General features: G+C 36.0%; 1 pseudogene; it reads left to right on the top strand.

Annotated features, from left to right (window-relative positions):
* Positions 1–19,179, top strand: part of LOC143680529 (palmitoyltransferase ZDHHC3-A-like) — a 46,948-nt pseudogene that overhangs the window by 18,522 nt on the left and 9,247 nt on the right.

Here is a 19,179-nt window from a genome sequence, read left to right on the forward strand (position 1 = left end):
CACAGGCTGTATCACCAGGCAAGGCTGACTGCAGGGTTCTTGTTCATTCTCTTTGCAGGCCAAAATCTGGCTCAATACGGGTCTGTGCCCCCCACTTTATTTGTGGCAGAGTACACCCCCAGCTCTCCTAGTTTTTAGCCTTTCCTGAGATGGGGATCAGGTCTCTCGCTGTCATTTCTCACAGGAGTGAGGGGAGGACATTTGGACCCAGAGCTAGAAACAGAGCTTCCATCCATGTTTTCTCAGACTCTGGGTCTGTCACTGACCTGGTGCCTTGAAATGCTCTCCCTTGTCCTCCAGGTCTCCAAAGATAAAAGTCTGCCCCAATACTGTAAGAGAATATGTATTCTATATCCCCATTTGAAAAGGTCCCTGCTGCTCTTTCTCTATCCATCCCACACTGTGAGACCCAGTGAGAGGGAGGGGAGAGGACTGGCCAGTCCAGAATGGAAATTTCCTACCTGATATTCTTCGACTTCTTCAATTTGGGATTGCAGGGACTCTCTCCAGTTCATATCTTTCTCCATATTTCAGAACAATTCAGACAGGGAGAGCTTTTCGGTAGCAATTTATGTGGCCGTGTTGGTGATGTCACCCCTGCAGCTGTGTTTTCTTATGCTGAAATATTGGTTCCTTATGATAATAACAAAATTCATTATTTTATCTTACTATAAATAAAACTATTTGCAATAGAAATACCAGCATAGCTAATAATATGATTCTTCATGCATTTTACTATTACTCTATTTTGTTTTATCCTTTTGGAATATCTTTTTCTATGTTCAAATAATCATGTTTAAAATTCTTTGAAATATTTCCTCCTTGGGTTGCACCACCAGTCTTCTATGCAGTTAAGTTTTTTTCAAATTGATTATATTTTTAGGCTTTTATTCATTTTAATTCAACTGTTTTTTATATTTATGTAAAACACTAACATCATTTCAAAATCAAATCTTTACAAAATATCTATTCAGAAAATTTTCATGTTTTTTGTCCCTATTTTCTGCTCCCTCCCTCCTCTTTAAGTAATGAGTGCAATTATTGTTTGACATTATATATATATCTCACACTAGCTTATTTTGTCTCAAAAAATGGTAATATGTTTTAATCCTTTTCTTGAAAGAGCAGACACTGAAGTAAAGGAAAAAACACTCAAGTCTTCAGAGAGGGCTTGATGTAGTGCCCAATAAATCATTTCTATTATAATCTACTTCAGATTCAGAAAAAGCAGCACTGAAAATCTCCTATATACTTGTGTTTTAAGTGTATTAATGATTATAGCTAGTCCATATCGTCTATATGTCAAGAACTGTTAATGAATTGAAGTTTAGAGGACCTAAATGACTTACACACAGCTGGTAAAACATGGAGCTCAGATCTGAACTCTGCATGGCCTAACTCCAAAAAGACTAATTCTTCTCTAATTGTTTACATGATTTGTACCATCAAATAAATAAATAAATAAGTACTTGACATGTGCCTACACATTTATAGACAAGAGATTAAAAAGGAACCTAAAAGAGAAAATAGGTACTCAGAGATTTCTGGCAACTAAATTAATTATCTGTGCTGGCTGCTCCTCAAGGATCTGCCCTTCAGAAGAGCAGTCACTATTTTTAGACCTTGGAAATATCAAACTATCTAATGTTGATTTTCAAATGATGAGCACTATCAATATTTGTTGACATTACTTTTGTTTCCACTGCCAAAACTGAAATAATAAAACCTTACCATCAATAGAACTATCAGAGCTATTAATATAGTGCTTTGTGATGATGAGCTAGTCTTTTGCCTTTTGAACTAAGTACTTTTACTGACTTTTTATAAGTTGTTCTTTGAGATCTTAGCTCACTCATTTGTAAATCAGGAAAAGATACTTCTTTTTATCCATATGACAATGTCATAATGATACATTTATAAAAATGTGAAAGTATTCCAAAAATAAAAAAGCTGCAGTCAGCTTTCAATCATCAGTAGGCGACCTACTCTCTGGTGTATCTTAGGTTTCAAATTTATTGACAGACACTGATAAATGATTTACTTTATTGGCAACACTTTCTGGAAATGGCTCAGGAAAGAAAAAGAATACACAACAGCTGTAGCTATATTAGTACTCAAAAAGTTTGGTCACAGCAATCAAAGTGAACCAATCACTGACATCCTGTTTGTCTAGGTACAAAGGGAATAATTAAGGTACCTATTGAATTCCGTTGCAAAGGCATAAAGCAGAATATATTTTGTGCATCAGAGTACAGCCTAAGACCTATGACCTGTAAAGACTATTGTGAACAATGACACCATCTCTGGAAGAGTGTTTGATGACATTTTTGAAGCATCTGTGATGAGATGGGTCACTCACCTAGATTTCAACCATCTCACCCTCACCAGGGTTCAGTGGAGAAACTTTGAAGCAACCCAATGAGTAGCTGCTATTGACATTTTCTAAAAATAAGACGTGAGCAAAGAAAGTTTCAGCAAACTTCTTCAATTCATTTCAACTCAATAAACATGTTTGAAGACTCACTAATGTGCACTGTCTATGCTGCTCTTTGCATCTCTCCTTTCTATTAAATGTTCATCCTGCTTCAGTCCCCTGTCAGATCTATCCTTCACGCTGCTGATAAAGTAATCTTTTTCAAACACATGCCTGATGGGGTCACTTCTCTATTTAAAATCCCCAGGATAAAATCCAATAACTAAAGCAAGACACAAAATATCATTAATGATACATCCCTTCCATCTCTGCTCATATCTCTTTCTTATCACCCTGCACCTGACATGCAGAGCTATTTATATTGCTTCTGGTTTCATGCTCATGTGTGTCTTTTATGTAGTGTTTAGACTTTCTTCTTCTTGGAAAGGTTATTCTGTCTTGAAACGACCATATATTAATTGGTCATTAGGTAACTCACATGCTTTATACCTAGAATCATCCATATTTATTCAAATTTGGCTTTTTTTTTGCTAGAATGTGAATTCTTAAAAAGTAGGGTTCTAAGCCATATGTTTCTGATAAAATCTTACACAAAGCTCTGCCACAGTTCCTGACATATAGTTGTTTCTTAATAAGTGTTGTAAATATCATAAATTTTAAAATTTAAGTAATTTATTTAATTACTTAATTAATCCTACATATATCAAGCAGCTGCCATTCTAACAGAGAAGAAACATTTTTATAAAAAACTTTATGTCTGTCTGAAAAAAAGCAAATAACATATTTGAAGCATGAAATAGATTACTCAGAGAAATTTTATACCTGCGAGAAAGAAGAGATTGATTAGCTTTCCAGATCTTCAGAGTGGCAGTTCATTATTTTATTGGTTTCTATTACATAGGAGATACCCACATTCAAATCCAAGTAACAAAGGGATTCCACAAGCAAATACAAATTGCATTTGCATTGACAGGGATTGTCTAGGAAGGATGCCGAGATATCATTCAGGCTGTGTCCTTATTCATGACATTGAAAAAAAAGCACAAGGCTTAAGAATTAGGTGATTTTCCAAAGTCAAATAGCTGGTTTGTGGCAGAACCTGAAGCATATCTCACTTCTGAAATCATAATGTGTTTTGTGTTTTACTATAATTAGTGCCTAGCACATTATAAACAATATATCTATCACAGTAAAGCACTCTTATTAGATATTTTTTAGTAAAAAGATAATTATTGACTATAACAATTTTTAGCTTTAGTTAATCAAAATTATTTACATTTATAATTTTCTTACATTCATGTTTTAAAACCTACTCAAAACATGTTTATTTTCTTTAATTGAATAATGGTATTTTTTTTGTTTTTTGTTTTTTTTTTTTTTTGACATGGGCAGGCTCCGGAAATGAAACCCGGGTCTCTGGCATTAATTGAATAATGTTTTACACCTTAACTTAGGAAGCTTTACAGCCACCGTGTTTAATGTCCATGTTGAAAAGTTTTATTTGTCTCACAGTGTTGAGTAAGGTTAGTAAGTTATGGACAAAATTAATGGGGGTGGGGGGTATTGGAGCATTCTTTTCTTTTCTTTTTGCGTGGGTAAGCACCAGGAATCAAACCTAGGTCTCTGGCCTGGCAGGAGAGAATTCTGCCTGCTCAGCCACCATAGCAATGCCCGTTTTTTTTCTTTCTTTTTTTTTTTTTTAACATTCATTCCTTATACAAGAGTGGGAATTATTTCAAGGGCTGTGGGATTTTCCCTTCATTTGTAATTATGCACTTGTGATTTAATTCTATCATGAAAATGGTCTGTAAAATTCATATCATTCTATATCGTTTCCCATTAAAGATATCACTCTGATGACTCTCCTGTCCTATTACCTTGCAAAATAATCAGCAATTTTAAATCACATGTCATCTTCCATGATAGGGTGTCCCCATCTTTGTAGCACTCATACACGATGGCTTAATATAGTGATTCTCTTCCCATGATTTCTATGACTATTAGTTGGTTACAGAGGCTGATAATTCACCTTTCCTCCATTCCAATGAAGTCTTATATATCCCTAATGGCAAGCAATTCCTTCTAATAGGGGAATGTTTTACTCACTGCACTCTACTACTGAATATTAAAAATCTTTTTCACTGGAATTAATAATCATCCCTTTCTTTTGCATATTTTGGAAAATTAATGAAAGCTATTTATTTTTAAGATTGGGCTTAATGTCATGTACCTCATAATAAATTTCCCAAATTTAATGCATAAAAAATTGAAAGACAGAGGTATACTTTAATATGGTAAGTTTCTCTTTGCAAGGTCTATTTTATTTTTAAGCCAAATTCTGAGAGTAAGCTGATGTAAAATTTTATGAATCTTCAAATAGTTAAGTTAAAATTTGCAATGTACATGAAAATAAGAAGTTCACATTAGAATATTGAAAGGTAATATAGATTTTTTTCTTATCAATATAATATTAAACTATTTTTGGAGGGATGAATTAACTATTTGTATGATTTCCGTGATTTTCTTCAGTTTTTCATTGTTATACTTACTTTTCTACATTGAAATTGAATAATGGATTGTTACTAAATGATCAATTTACCAAAGCCATTAAGAAATTTGGTCTTTTTGGTGAAAGGTATTTTCTGTTTCAGTGGAACTTAACTAGAAATTATTAACATGTTTGTAAGAATGTAAATGCACAGATTTTCTTCCAAAATTTTAATATAATATGCATATTATCAATTATATACATTATCTCCTGAATATAAATGATAGCTCTAATACAAAATTTGAGCATATTCATGAAATAAAAAATTTCTTTTATTTTTCATTGGATTTATTTTAAACATAATAAAGGTGATTTTATGTTTAAAAAATAAAGAGACTTTTTGTAAAGAACAAAAACATTTCATTTGATAGTTTATCATCTTTCATATTAGACTACAAACTCTGGATTTAGCTATATCAGGACAGGATTTATGGCATGTTGGTTCACTTGCAAGTCACCAACACCTAGAAGAGTGCCTGGCATTTAACAGTTGTCCAAAAAACTTTTATAGAATGAATTTCTAAAAGTGAATGAATTAGTAGATATTGATTTACAGCAATTTAATCTCCACATACAATTCCATTTTTCAAATTTGAGTTTTTCTACCACAAGCAGAACACATGGTAACTGCCCTCAAACATCTCAACTCAGACTTTTCATTGAGTTCTAAAATCTTAAAATCCTTGAACAAAATGCATATGAAGACCCCAATTTTCAGTTCACTATTGGTCACCAATATCCAGCTGAGAGGTTTAAACAAAGACTCAACTACACTGACCCAGGCCATGAGCCATAATCAATCACTGTTCTCATATCCATCAGGTCCGGAGCTACTTTCACCCGGAGCTTAAAGCCAGTGGCAACACCCCGCTACCCTGGAGGTGTGGGGTAGTCCTCCACTCCCTGCTACCCTGTCATCCAGTGCCACACAGCACGTGTTAGTCCTCCACTCCCCTCCACAAGTCCTATTCCCATGTTATTTCTTAGGTCCTCAATTCCATATTTTTTCTTCCCCTGGTCAGCTTCCCTCAAAATCTTTCTCCTCCACTCTCTGGAACCATATTTTCTAAATGAAATATTAAGAATCTCTTCTTGAAACATGTTCATTTATCTGATTGCCTTCCAGGTACATTTCAAGCCTTGGATCCTTTACAGGAACAATCTTCAATTTTAGAAATGCTTACCCTAGGTCACGTGATGAAATTAAGGAGTTGGCTGCTATTAGGTTCTTTGAAATTGACAATGCTGAGGAGTGGAGACCTTGTATGTGAGCTACTATGGGACTGAAAAAGAGTTTTCAGTGGCACTCAAATATCCTTTATCACTATTTATTGATTATTCATATTTCGATTTTTATCAGTTGACTTTCTTGGCTTATGGTTTGTAAGTGTGTTTGTAAGTGTTATTCTTGTCCTGGGAATTCCCTTTGCCCCTTTCTTAGATTACATATTTATTACTCAGGGTAAAGTCAGGAAAAGAGGATCACTAGTTAAATCAGTAAGAGTGACATTAATGCCAAGCATTGGATACACAAGTGATGGAAAGATTGAAGAGCATCCAACCAGAGATGAGGCAACCAGCATTTAGCAACATCCAAAAACCTCTGCCATTACTTTTCTTCATGAGACAATGGAAAGAGGTAATTTTACCTGTGCCTAGAAACCAACTAGAACTCAGTGATAGAGGGTGAGAAGGATTTCCCTTTGGGAGAGAGATCCACAGAGGAAGTAACTATCTTTTGAAATTTGGCACCAAAAGAGACAAATTTGCTGCTTGCTATAGATATCACTTTAGACAAAGCAAGAGAGAGGGAAATACTTTGACTTTTTGGTCTTCATGCTCTCCATTCTTTTTTCAGTCCTCCATTCTTCTTTCAGGAGCTTCTACTGCCTGTACCTCCTGAGAAGCCTGTTTTCATGGAAACCTGTAAATTGTAGATCCCTACCATATGGAGTAAATTAGAAAAGGGACCTAGAAGAGATCTGAGAGCAAACAGGAAAATGAACAGCACAACAGTCTTCCTTGATAATTCTTCTTACCAAATATTTTGCTATTTAAATTTTTCCTTTCCTATTCTTTCACTTGTTTTTTTTAGCTTTTTTTTTCCCTTGCTCTTAATGCATTGGTTCAAACTCCCATTTCAGTAATGGAAAGAAATTGTGGCAGTAATAGATATTCATGTTTGTTTTTTATTTTTTTAAAAAAATTATTTAAAATTTTCCCCACTAATAATGGGGTGTATGGTTGGTTTGCTGTAGATAATCAATTTAAGGGAGCAACCTTGGATTTCTAGTTTGCTAGGAATATCTATCCAAATGATCACTGAATGCCTATACTTTTATGTGTTTTTCATGCATCTGTGAAAATTATTCTAAATTGTCCCTTTAATCAGCAAATGCAGTAAATGATATTTATATATTTTTATTACTAAATCAAACCCTGCATTTGTAGAATAAAATAAATTAATTGACATAATATTACTCTCATATGTGATTGAATTTAATGCTTATTACTAATTTTTTTTAAGTTTTCATCTTTGCTTATTGGCCTGCTTTTTCTTGTTCGTATTGGTATCTAGGATAACATTAGGTTCAATAAATGAACAGAACGAGTGGCAGAATATAGCTCATATTCTATTACCTACTTTTTTCTTTAATATTTGAATGATGTACTTACTGGAATTTTTATAGAAATAGCTTATAAAACATTTTGGTGCTAATGCTTTCTTTTTATATTACTTCAATTACATTAGTAAGATTTCTACCTCTTCTTGACTTGGCCTTAGTTAGATATATTATTACAAAAATTTGTATATATATGCCTATAGTTTATATTTATTCAATTAAAATTGTAATGGTGTCCCCTTATATTTTTCTAGTCGTTTATACTGTCGTTAAATCCATTTTTATTCTTGTTATTTATTTTCTAGGTAACATTTGTTTTTCTTTGATCAGTCTGAAGAAAGGTTAATGAATTTCATTAGTAATTCCAAAAGAACTAACTTTTAGTTTATTGATCCTCTGTATTGGCTCATTTTACATATCTTATTAATAATAACTTAACAATAATAGGTTATTATTATTTACTTCATTCTACAATCACTGGTATTATTTTACTCTTTTTCTATAAACTCATAAAAGCTTAATTTTCTTTTCTAATTTATTCATTTAAGTTATACATTCTCTACTACATAAAGCATTTGCTGCATCTCTCCAGTCTTGATATATAATATATACCTTTTATTTGTTTTTTTTTCTTTGCTTATTTGTTTGTCTGTTTGCTTGTTTTGGTGTTTTTTAAACACAGTTCCCAGAATAGACATAATTTAGAAATGCAGTATGGGCAGCAATGCAAAGTAAAATGTGACTGGACAGAGGAGTTATAGAAGATTTGTATGGAAAAAGTTAAACCTAGCATCAAGAAATAATAATAATAGACATCATCACCTATTGCATATTTGAAAGTAGACTTTATGCTTACTAAGACTGTAAAACTGAAGAAAATTGTAAGAAATGTTAAGAACATTCCATGTGGTGGACCCTCCCTGCTATTTTCAGTACAGAGCTGTAAGAAAAAGATTAATTCAGGTATAGCTATCCAGGATAAAGCAAAGTTGAAAGGAAATACTGTTACATAAGAGAGATGACCTTTACCTCTGCCCTGCAATCAAAGTTCACTGAGGGTCTTGTGATTTAGAGCCCTGCACAGGGAACCAACCAACTGTAACTGCTTCTACTGCCCAAACTGAAGCTCCTCGAGCAGTGATTGTAAAAAGGTAACCTTACCAGGAAACAAAACTGTATCTATCAGTTTTAGGCATTTTTCATGAATAATAATTGCAGAATACTGAGATTAAGCCTACAATGGTGGTATTATTAAAAGCAGTGTATTTTTAGCTATATGGTCACAGAGTAACTGCCATTTCATGGCTTGAGATGATAAATGAAACACACTTTCCAATGAGTAAAGCCCAAGACACTTTAAGCATAAAACCATATCTCTGCAAGTTCTCAGTTGTAATTAGTCACCCAAGGGATTTCGAAGAAACAAAGAAACTGGGAACCTGATAGGATTTAAAGAGAATGTTACTACCAAATATTTAACATCAGGCTGCCTGTATAGCCCTTAGAATAATCCCCAGGCCCTCAAAACTGTATTAGTCTGTACAGTGTTCTTTGAAACCTCTGCATTCCACATAGGAGATGCTTCCCTCAGAATGAGTCAGAGAAGATAATGAATGGTGAAGTGACACATTTAGAGGTAAGTCAAGGGCCTCAAGAGAGACACATGCACAGTACAGAACCGAAGAGTATGTGAGAGCCTTATTCTACTGCAAGGGCAAGAAATCTTCCTCATAAAAATGTGCTGATAATTGTTCTCAGTGCCTGGTATGTGTTTCTGCTTTCCACTTCTCTGAATGAGAAGATTTTGTGTGTATGTGTGTGTTTACATGACTGTGTGTGTGTATGTGTGTGTGTGTGTGTGTGTGTGTGAGAGAGAGAGAGAGAGAGAGAGAGAGAGAGAAACTGATTTTCCTCTCCTTTGCTATTATTCTGTTTTAGTTGTGATGGGTTCAGATATATTTTCCAGTAGTTTATATGTTCCTTCTCCTCAGAAAAATAACATCTAGACCAGATGGAGAGAACTATGCATCACTCAGAGAACTGGATTTTGAATTGAGATTTTAAGGAATGGGTGACTTAATGAGATTTGTCAGGCGGGGATGAGAAAGATGAGACAGAGGTCACATGCTTGCTGCAGAGCTAAAACAAAGCAGTCTCTGCAAGAACAGGCACCTGATGTCCTGAAAAGACTAAAGTGTTGCAAAGCTGCTTGAGTCTGGAGCTGAAGGACGCCTTGGGAAACATGTATAACTTTTGACTCATCCTGCTGCAAGGAAGCAGATGGTTCAGCTAGTGCTTCTTCCTTCCCTATTCTTGAGTTACATTTTTGACTTTCTTTACATGCAGCCCTATAAAATAAACAGTGCCGAACCACTTGAGGTCTTAGAGTCTCCATCCAAGCTCAGAGTCCCACCTGGTCCCAGCTTTAACTATATCTTTGTCTCTTGTGTTTCTTTCTCAATTCTCAGTCGCCTCCCTGTTAAGTATCACTAAAGGCCATCTGAGTTGTCATGAATTTAAATTGAAATTTTTAGCAAATTTGCATGTTTTTCACCTGCCATCATTAACTAGAGTCTACAAAGAATGCAATTTAACATCCTATAGTTTTGCCAGGCAGAGAGGAGCAAGAATATAGCTTATTACTAATTGCTCACATTGTACATGCATTACATTAAAAAATCCTAAGAATTTATATCTCATGGGATGGTGACTATTATTACTTTTGAGAAAACCTACTCTGCTGGTCTCTTAAAAGTTTGCTGCTCCTTATGAATGACCTATTTCAACTCTGATTAACTTGGGTTAGAATAATTATGTAAGAAGTCAGTGGTTTATTTACTTTTTCATCAAAAAAAAATAGAAGCATGCTAGGTTCTCATGTCATAATCATCTTCAAAGCAACTATTCATGCACACATTATGCTTTATAAAATATAGACATAGCATTTACACTTAGGATTGAAACACTTATTAACGTTGCTGTTGCTAGAGCAGTGATCTACATTATAATGAAATTTGTTTCAGAAACATTAATCAAAGGCTTCAGTGAAAACAGCCATTAATCTACTTGCTTGCTTCCATTTTGCCTTATTTGGTTGTGACATTTTTACTTCCTATGTTCAAACTTACATCTATTCCAAATTGCATATGATTCATCAATTCTTACATAGGGATTTGATTCATACCCTTGTAATTAAAAGTACATGTTTAAGTGATTCTACAAAAAAAATACTTTCACGCAATTTTCAGATTGGCAGAAAAATTCTTATTTTTTAAAACATTTCCCCCATTGTTATTATTTTTTACTAGAGAAGTTGTGGATTTGCAGAGCAATCAGGCATAAAATGCAGTCATATATTTCACTCTTATTAAAACCCTGCCCTAATGGGATGCATTTGTTACAACTGATGAAAGCACATTTTTATAATTGTACTGTTAACTATTGTCTGTGGTTAGCTTAGGGTTCACTGTTTGTGTGGTGTAGTTCCATGTAATGAAAAAAAAATTGTATTCTATTTCTCCTTTTAAACACATTCAGCTATATGCTTCAGTTCTGTTAATTATGTTCACAATACTGGGCTACCATCACCACCACCCATTACCAAAACATTTTCCCTTTCTGAGTAGGAACTCGGTACATTTTAAGTTTCCTTAATTCAGAGTAAAGCAGAACTGTGCTTTTTAAGAAACATAGTATTCCACAGTGCCTATAGCACTTAACTAGATTGGAGACAACTTAACAAACAAAAGCACTGGATTTTATTGCATGAGTAAGTAAATGTTACAATAGAATGAGGTTGATAGCTCTTAAGCAGCAAGATTTAATCAGTTGCTGAAACAAACAAGAAAACAGGTCAATGTAATTGAAACAGAAGGGAAAAGTTAATCACATGGCTGATTCTCAATAAATATTTACTAATTTATAATAATCAGATTTGGAATATAAAAAGTACTTTTCAAATGCTACTCAAAAGTTAAGTTTAGAAAATTATCCTAAAATTATTGTATACACACACACACACACACACACACACACACACAAACACATATATATATTTAATCCATCCAAAGCAGGGGTACCCATGTTTATATTTTTAGCTGTGAATGTTTTCTGAATTGGTGTATAAAAATGCAAAAAATCAAAATATGATTTGATTTTACTGACTATAGCTAAGAATATAGGAATGATAGCCTCTCAGCAAAGTGGATGAATGTAGTTGTAGCTCGAAAACCAGTAACAAGGCCGCAGGCCTCCAGGAATGTTTTGCATAGTTAGACCAGGCTGAGATTAAGGATCCGTAGTTTCGGAAGCAGGTTTTATTCGCTATGGCCATAGGGCTCAGCCGAGTAGCCTCTGAAAGTCTGAGTGCTGAACAAAAGGCAACCTTAGCTTTTATAGACTCTTTGACATGTTAAAGACAAGGTAAACAATTGGCTGATTTAAGTTGAGAATGGCCCAGTGCTGAACCTTTGAGTGGCCCCCACCCCAGGAATGTCTTGTCTTGCCCACGTGCATCTTCACCAGTTCCTGAAGGCTAGGGGAGGGTCTTTCTATCCCAAGAAATGTGCCCTATCTGGCTTGCCTGCAAGGAGAGGGGTTTGGGGATTTTCCACAGAAAGCACAGCTAAACCAGAAAGAGGGGAAGGCCTGCCTGCTACAAAGTAACATCTATAAATTGTAGAATATATTCATCTAACATTTTGGTTAAGAAAATTTAAAGGAGTTAAATATCTGAGATGTCATTGCTTAGCAATAATTATTTTATTTTTAGTAATAATTCCTTAGAAATAAATATTTTATGCTTATGATTTAAGAATTTAAAATCTCTGAAGGTTACTAAAAGATGATCAGTTCATATTTGTAGGTTTTCGGAGGATTTCTAGACTTATTGGGTAAATATCATACCTGAAATTATATAACAAATTTAATTAATCTAAGTCAGATGTTTACATAGTGTTTTTGTAAAGAGAAAAAAATAGGTTTCATAATAATCCAAGGCTGATGATAAGTGAATGAATTTTAGTCATCTGTAGTGTGGAAAATAATACTCGGAATTTGGAGTTTTATAAATTAGAAAATAAACTTAGTCTCAGGTTTAAGTTTGCAACATTTTAATTTGCCATTGAAATAAATTAGATATACTTTTATGCACACATGCTAAAACATGTTAACTCATATCTATATAACTTTTACTGTACATATCATTTAAAATTGGAAAGTATGTGTAATTTCACAAAAACAAAAAAAAGAAACAATCTTAAAATATAATGCAGTTCTGAAAATAAAAATCCTTAACTTTATTAAACCTCCATTTCATTGTGCTTTCTTTGTTTTTCTCTTTTATCTGAGGATTGTGGGAAGATGGTAGAGTAGGGAGCACCAGGATTATTCTTCCACCAGAACAACTATTAAAACACCAGGAACTATTGGAAACAGCTATTTTTTTAAGTTTTAGAGGCTAGAAGAAACTATACAACATACAGAGAAGAGCAAAAGTAAGAAGCTGATAAATTATGCTAAAGAACAGTAAATTCCTTTCTCCATGTAGGGTCTATCCCCTACTCTAAGGCAGGCGTCCATGGATACTAGCTCTTGGTTAGTTTGTTAGTGACAGTAAAAGATGTAAAAATCTTCTTCCATAGGACAAAGCATGGGCCTGGTCATATATTGATCATGGCTCTGTTTCAATCTGCCCTAGGTAAAGGCTGTAGCAGTGAAGATAAAGATTGTGCTTATGCAGGGCTGCAGGGGACAGTTAGTTGAAGGGCTGCATTTATTAGGCAGGCCAAGAAATCTCATCCATGGGAAGCCATGGGAGAAACACTTGACAGCCCTCCTTTTCCTTCTCCAGGGCGCTTTGGAGCCAGTCTTTGCCCACTCCACTTGCTTTGGCTGGGAAAGACTGACTTGGGAAATTTCTCTTTAGCATGTCCCTCCTCCCAGAATTTGGCCCACCCCCTTTCCCAAGCAAAAGCAGCTTGATACAAGGAAAGGAATATAAGTAACTATAGAGGTGGACAGTCTGAAGCAAAAGCTTACCAGCATCAAACACAAGTTCAAAGGAAATCTGTCTCCTGGGAAACAGAGGGGTCAACCAAAATCCTGCAAGTAAGGGACCTATAGAACAATTAATATGCAAAAGCCCAGGTGTGGTAGTTAGGTTCAGGCGTCAACTTGGCCAGGTGAAGGTGTCTAGTTCTATTGCTGTGGACATGAGCCAATGGCATGTGAACCTCATCTGTTGCTGATTATATCTGCTGTCAGCTAGAAGGTGTGCCTGCTGCAATGAATGATGTTTGATCTAATTGGCTGGCAGCTTAAATGAGAAAGGTCAACGTAGCACAGCCCAGGCAGCTCAGCATACCTCATCTCAGCACTCACAGCTCAGCCCAGGCTTTGAAGATGCAGAAAGGAATCACCCTGGGGAAAGTTGTTGGAACCCAGAGGCCCAGAAAGAAGGCCAGAAGAGATCACCATGTGCCTTCCCATGAAGCAAGAACTCAGTTGAAAGTTAGCTGCCTTTCCTCTGAAGAACTACATGTTTTTAATGAAAGAAATCCCCTTTTATTAAAAGCCAATCTATCTCTGGTGTGTCTGATTCCAGCAGGTAGCAAACTAGAACAGTAGGGCAAGACACTGACCCAGAAAAAAAATGGGAGAACTCTGAATACTACATTTGCCTTGGGCAGAACTCCCTGATAGGAGGGCTGGAGCTCAAGAAAATCTGTCTTATCGCCAACTGGTTACATCATCATGAAATAAATATTTCAGGGAATAAACCACAAGGTAACATTTTCAAATATCAAAATGTACAGTGTACAACCAAAGAGCACAAGACAAAGAAATAGGAAATTATGGTCCAGCCAAAGGAAGAAGATAAGAATCCAGAAAATATTAATGAAGAAGGCCAGAATGTGCACATATCAAACAAAGTCTTTTTAAAAATGATCTTGAAAATACTCAAGGAGAAGACAAAAAATACAGAGAAAGGATATCAGGAAGACAATGAATCAGGACTATGAGATCCTAAGTAAAGAGACAGAAATTTTTAAAAGGAATCAAACAGAGCTACTGGAGTTGAAGACCACAACAACTAAAATGAAAAATGCCCCAGAGGGTTTAAAGAGCAGATTGGAATTTGTAGAAGAATAAGTGAACTCGAAGATAAGATACCTGAAATAACTCAGACTGGGGAGCAGAAAGAATATGAGTGATAGAAAGTGAAAGCATCCTAAGACACCTCTGAGAATATCAATATATACATTATGTGAGTCTCAAAAGGAGAAGAGAAAATGGGGTGGAAGTTATATTCAAAGAAATAATGGCAAAGGACTTCTCAAACTTAGAAAAAGATGTAAATATGCACATACAAAAAGCCCAGAGAATAAAAAACAGGGTAAACATGAAGAAAAATACACCCTGTCATGTATTAATCACCCCATTGAATGCAAAATACAAGAAGAGAGTTCTGAAAGGGTTGAGAGAAAAGTAATGTGTTATATACAAAGGAGTCCCAGTTAGACTGAGTGCTGATTTCTCATCAAAAATGATGGAGGCAAGAAGGTAGCCAATTAAAATAAAGTGCAAAAAGAAAACTGTCAACCAAGAGTTTTGTATCTACCCAGACTTTATTTCAAAAAATGAAGGGAAGGGATCTGGGTTCTGGCATCTGCTCCCTCAACCTGCGTAGGGAGATCAAGCTGAGCAGCATCCACTCAGGTTGGCCACATGATGCATCCCTGCCTCAGTTGCTTAGATCACTTCAGCCACTTCAGTTGCTGTGCTGCATGGGGTAAGCCCGCCAGAGCCTCGGCCATGATTGTGCAGCCATCAGCCTGTTCCACAGACTCCAGATGTGGACCAACCCCTCTCCCCCAACTGAGAGGGACAACTATGACTCTTCCTCATCCTCCTCTTCCTCTGAGGCTGACTCAGCTCACAGAATCTGGTTAATCCCGGATGCTTGCGGTATGATCTAAACTGTGAAGTCATGGTTGCTGGTCACCTCTGCAGAGTTCACGGTGATGTCCATCATGTTGCTGCCTTCCAGAGACTTTGGTACTCTATGATCAATGGAGTCATTTTTAACTGCCTATCAGTCCTTGCCTTGTCTTCTCACCTGAGAATGATGCTCACCAACCCCGGGGCAGTACCCAAAGGAAATGCTACAAATGAATGCATGGAGAGTCTGCAGCTGAAACCCTGAAACCCAGCAAAGTGATCTACAAGTACCTAAGGTGCTGCTACATCAAGCCCAAGCCACAAATGCAGTATCTGGCAAAGACGCATTCAGAAAATGGATCATCACTGCCCCTGGGTAAACAATTATGTGGGAGAAAAGAATCAGAGATTTTTTTGTGTTCCTTCACTATGTACCTAGCTCTGCTTTCAGTCCGTTCTCTGATTCTCTGTGGATTTCATTTTAATTCCTGTGTCTGAGGGGAGTGGACTGAATGCAATGATTTTTGACCACAATAATTGTAATCCTGCTGCTCTTCTTATGCCTTGAGGATTTTCTGTTTTTCACTTTACTGCAGTAGTGTTTGGCACCCATTTCTTCTCAATATGAGTGATGAACTGGAGATCAAGAAACTGAAAAGAAGTCAATGTGGGAGTGGAGACTGTGGTGAGAAGGGATGTAGTCTGTCTCTGGGGATCCCCCATCCCTCCCCTGGATGAATTCCTTCATAGGGTTCTGATTTAGGCAACTGCAAATGCAAGCCCAGAAAGGTGGCCCAGAGTTCTCCATTTGAGGCTTCTCTCATTCTGGAACTTGCTGACAGTCATTAAATTTATATGGAGTCTGAAAAATATCGATGGCTCATCTGTGTCCAATGGGGCAAACTGGACCTACCCAAACCAATTGCTTGCAGCAAGCAGAGTTTTATATATTTATGGTCACAGATGCCAGATTTTACAAAACTAATAACTGGATGGCGCTCTAATCAGTTTTCACCTGGACAACTAGTGAAAGATATGTGGCCATTCAAAGAAGCCAAATGTCACTATATTCTTGCACAGTTAAGATTTTTGTTAAGAATACTTTGCATTTTATAAGAAGTTGTTTGGGATATTACTTAGGTTATTAAAATTCTATGTACTGAGCTGCATTTTTCAATCATGAAGAAAAAAATGTGGTGAACAAGAATTCTCACACTAGTGTTTCAGGACTTCCTGTTTCACTGGTGATTTCTTAGTGTTCCCCCTTGATCACCAAAGGGGCATTCACTTAGAAATATGCTTTGGTCTTGATTAGCTTTTACATATACTTTGCAATGAAGTTGCAAATGATCTGCCAATATATAAACAAGAGACAGTCATAGGATGCATTTCCATAGACAGAAACTTGAAGGAACACTGAGTTCACTGGACCCATGTAGTTTCTGAAAATTGCAGGGCAAACTCCATTGGATTTCAAAGTCTGAGAGCCATTTATCCTTGGGGCATTAGGAAGCAGCAGTCTCATCCTTTCCAATGGCCAAATGCTGGTGTGTAGTTTGCTACCTTAGAGCATAATGTTGGTGTGGGGTTTACAACCTTAGGAGAAACTAAGGAGACCACTCTTTTCCTGGCTCCACTCTCTCCAAGCATTGGGGCTGTACCTGGGATCTCTGTCAACTCTAGAACACACTGTGAACCCCTCCAGAACAATAGGGTGGCAGTCAGTCTCCCCCCAATCCATGGTTCATGTGCTCCACCTTCTCCGAGGCCTCTAGGAGGAATGACTCTCAGACTTTGACATTCAATGGAGTTTCTCCTGCACATTTTCTGAACTGTTTGGGTCCAGTGATCCCTATTTACCTTTTGATTTCTCCTAGTGGCAATGGAAACACGTATCCTATAAATATGTCTCCTTTTTATATTGGCAGCAGATAATTTGTTCTAAGTTTTACAGGATACTATGAAAAATCGTATGCTAATAAACTAGATGAAATAGGCAAATTCTTAGAAACATACAAACTATACACATTGACTCAAGCAGAAATAGAAAATCTCAACAAACAAATTACTAGAAAAGAGATTGAACTGGCTACCACAAACCTACCAGGAAAGGAAAGCACAGGACCAAATGACTTTCCACAAGAATTCTACTAAACATTTAAAATAGACTTAACTCTAATTCTGCTAAAATGCTTCTTAGCAATTGAAGAGGAGAGAAAACTCCTAATTCATTCTATGAGGCCAGCATCACTCTTTTAACACAGTAAGATAAAGTTCCCACAAGGAAAGAAAACTACAGGCTAATATCTCTTATGAATACAGATGAAAATATTCTCTACAAAATACTAGTGAATGGAACCCAACAGCATACTGAAAGAATTATAAAACATGATGAAGTGGGGTTTATTCCTGGTATGCAAGGTTGGTTCAGCATATGAAAATCAATTCATGTAATATACTGCAATAACACAATGAAGGGAAAAACATATGTTCATCTCAACTGATGCAGATAAGGCTTTTTGGCAATAACCAGCACCCATTCTTAATAAAAACACCTAGAACTCCAGGGAGGGAACAGAACTTCCTCAGCGTGATAAGGTACATATATGAAAAGCCTATAGCTAAGATTCAACTTAATGGTGAAAGACTGAAAACATTCCCATTAAGATGGAACAAGACAAGGATGCTTATTCTTACCACTATTATTTGACATTTTACTGGGAGGTTCTGCCAGAGCAATTGGGCAAGAAAAAGAAATAAAAGGCATCCAAATTGGAAGGGAAGAAGTAAAACTTTCCTTATTTGCAGATGACATGATACTATTCAGGAAATCCTAAAAATCCACAATGAATTTTCTAGAGTTAATTAATGAATTCAGCAAAGTGGTAGAGTACAAGATAAACACCCCCAAATTCAGTAGTATATCTAGAAACAAGCTATGAACAATATGATGAAGAAATAAAGAAAAAAAATCCACTCACAGTAGCAACTTAAACAATCAAATATCTAGGAATAAATCTTACCAAGCATGTGAAGGACTTATACACAGAAAGTTATAAAACATTGCTAAAAGGAATCAAAGAAAACCTAAAATAAATGTAAGAACATTCATGAATTGGAAGACAAAATATTGTTAAGTTGCCAATCCTACTCAAAGCTATTTATAGACAATGCAATCTCAATAAAAATTTATCGAAATTGAAAAACAATTCATCAAATTTATAATGATGTGTAAGAGACCATGAATAGCTAAACCTATCTTGAAAAATAAGAATGAAGTTGGAGGACTCACATTTCCCAATTTGAAAACTTATGATGAAGTGACAATGATCAAAACAACATGCAGTTGGAGAGGGTGGCTTATGCCCTGAAGGCAGTGGGCAGGCCATCTGCCTTGATGTTCTGGAGAGTTGTGGTGTCCCAGGTCTTGGAGATGGTGGAGTTCATAAACCGGGGATTGGTGGGAGCCTGGCTGCCACCCCATTGTTCTGGAAAGGTTGAGTCTGTACCCCAGAGATAGCAGAGATCCCAGGTACTGCCCTGGTGTTTGGAGTGGGTGGATCCAAAAAAAGGTGACATTTCATTAATAAGGCAAAGATGGCTGTTTTAATTAATAATATTTGGATAACCAG

This window comes from Tamandua tetradactyla, chromosome 4 (genome assembly GCF_023851605.1).
Source record: "Tamandua tetradactyla isolate mTamTet1 chromosome 4, mTamTet1.pri, whole genome shotgun sequence".
NCBI classification, from domain to species: domain Eukaryota; kingdom Metazoa; phylum Chordata; class Mammalia; order Pilosa; family Myrmecophagidae; genus Tamandua; species Tamandua tetradactyla.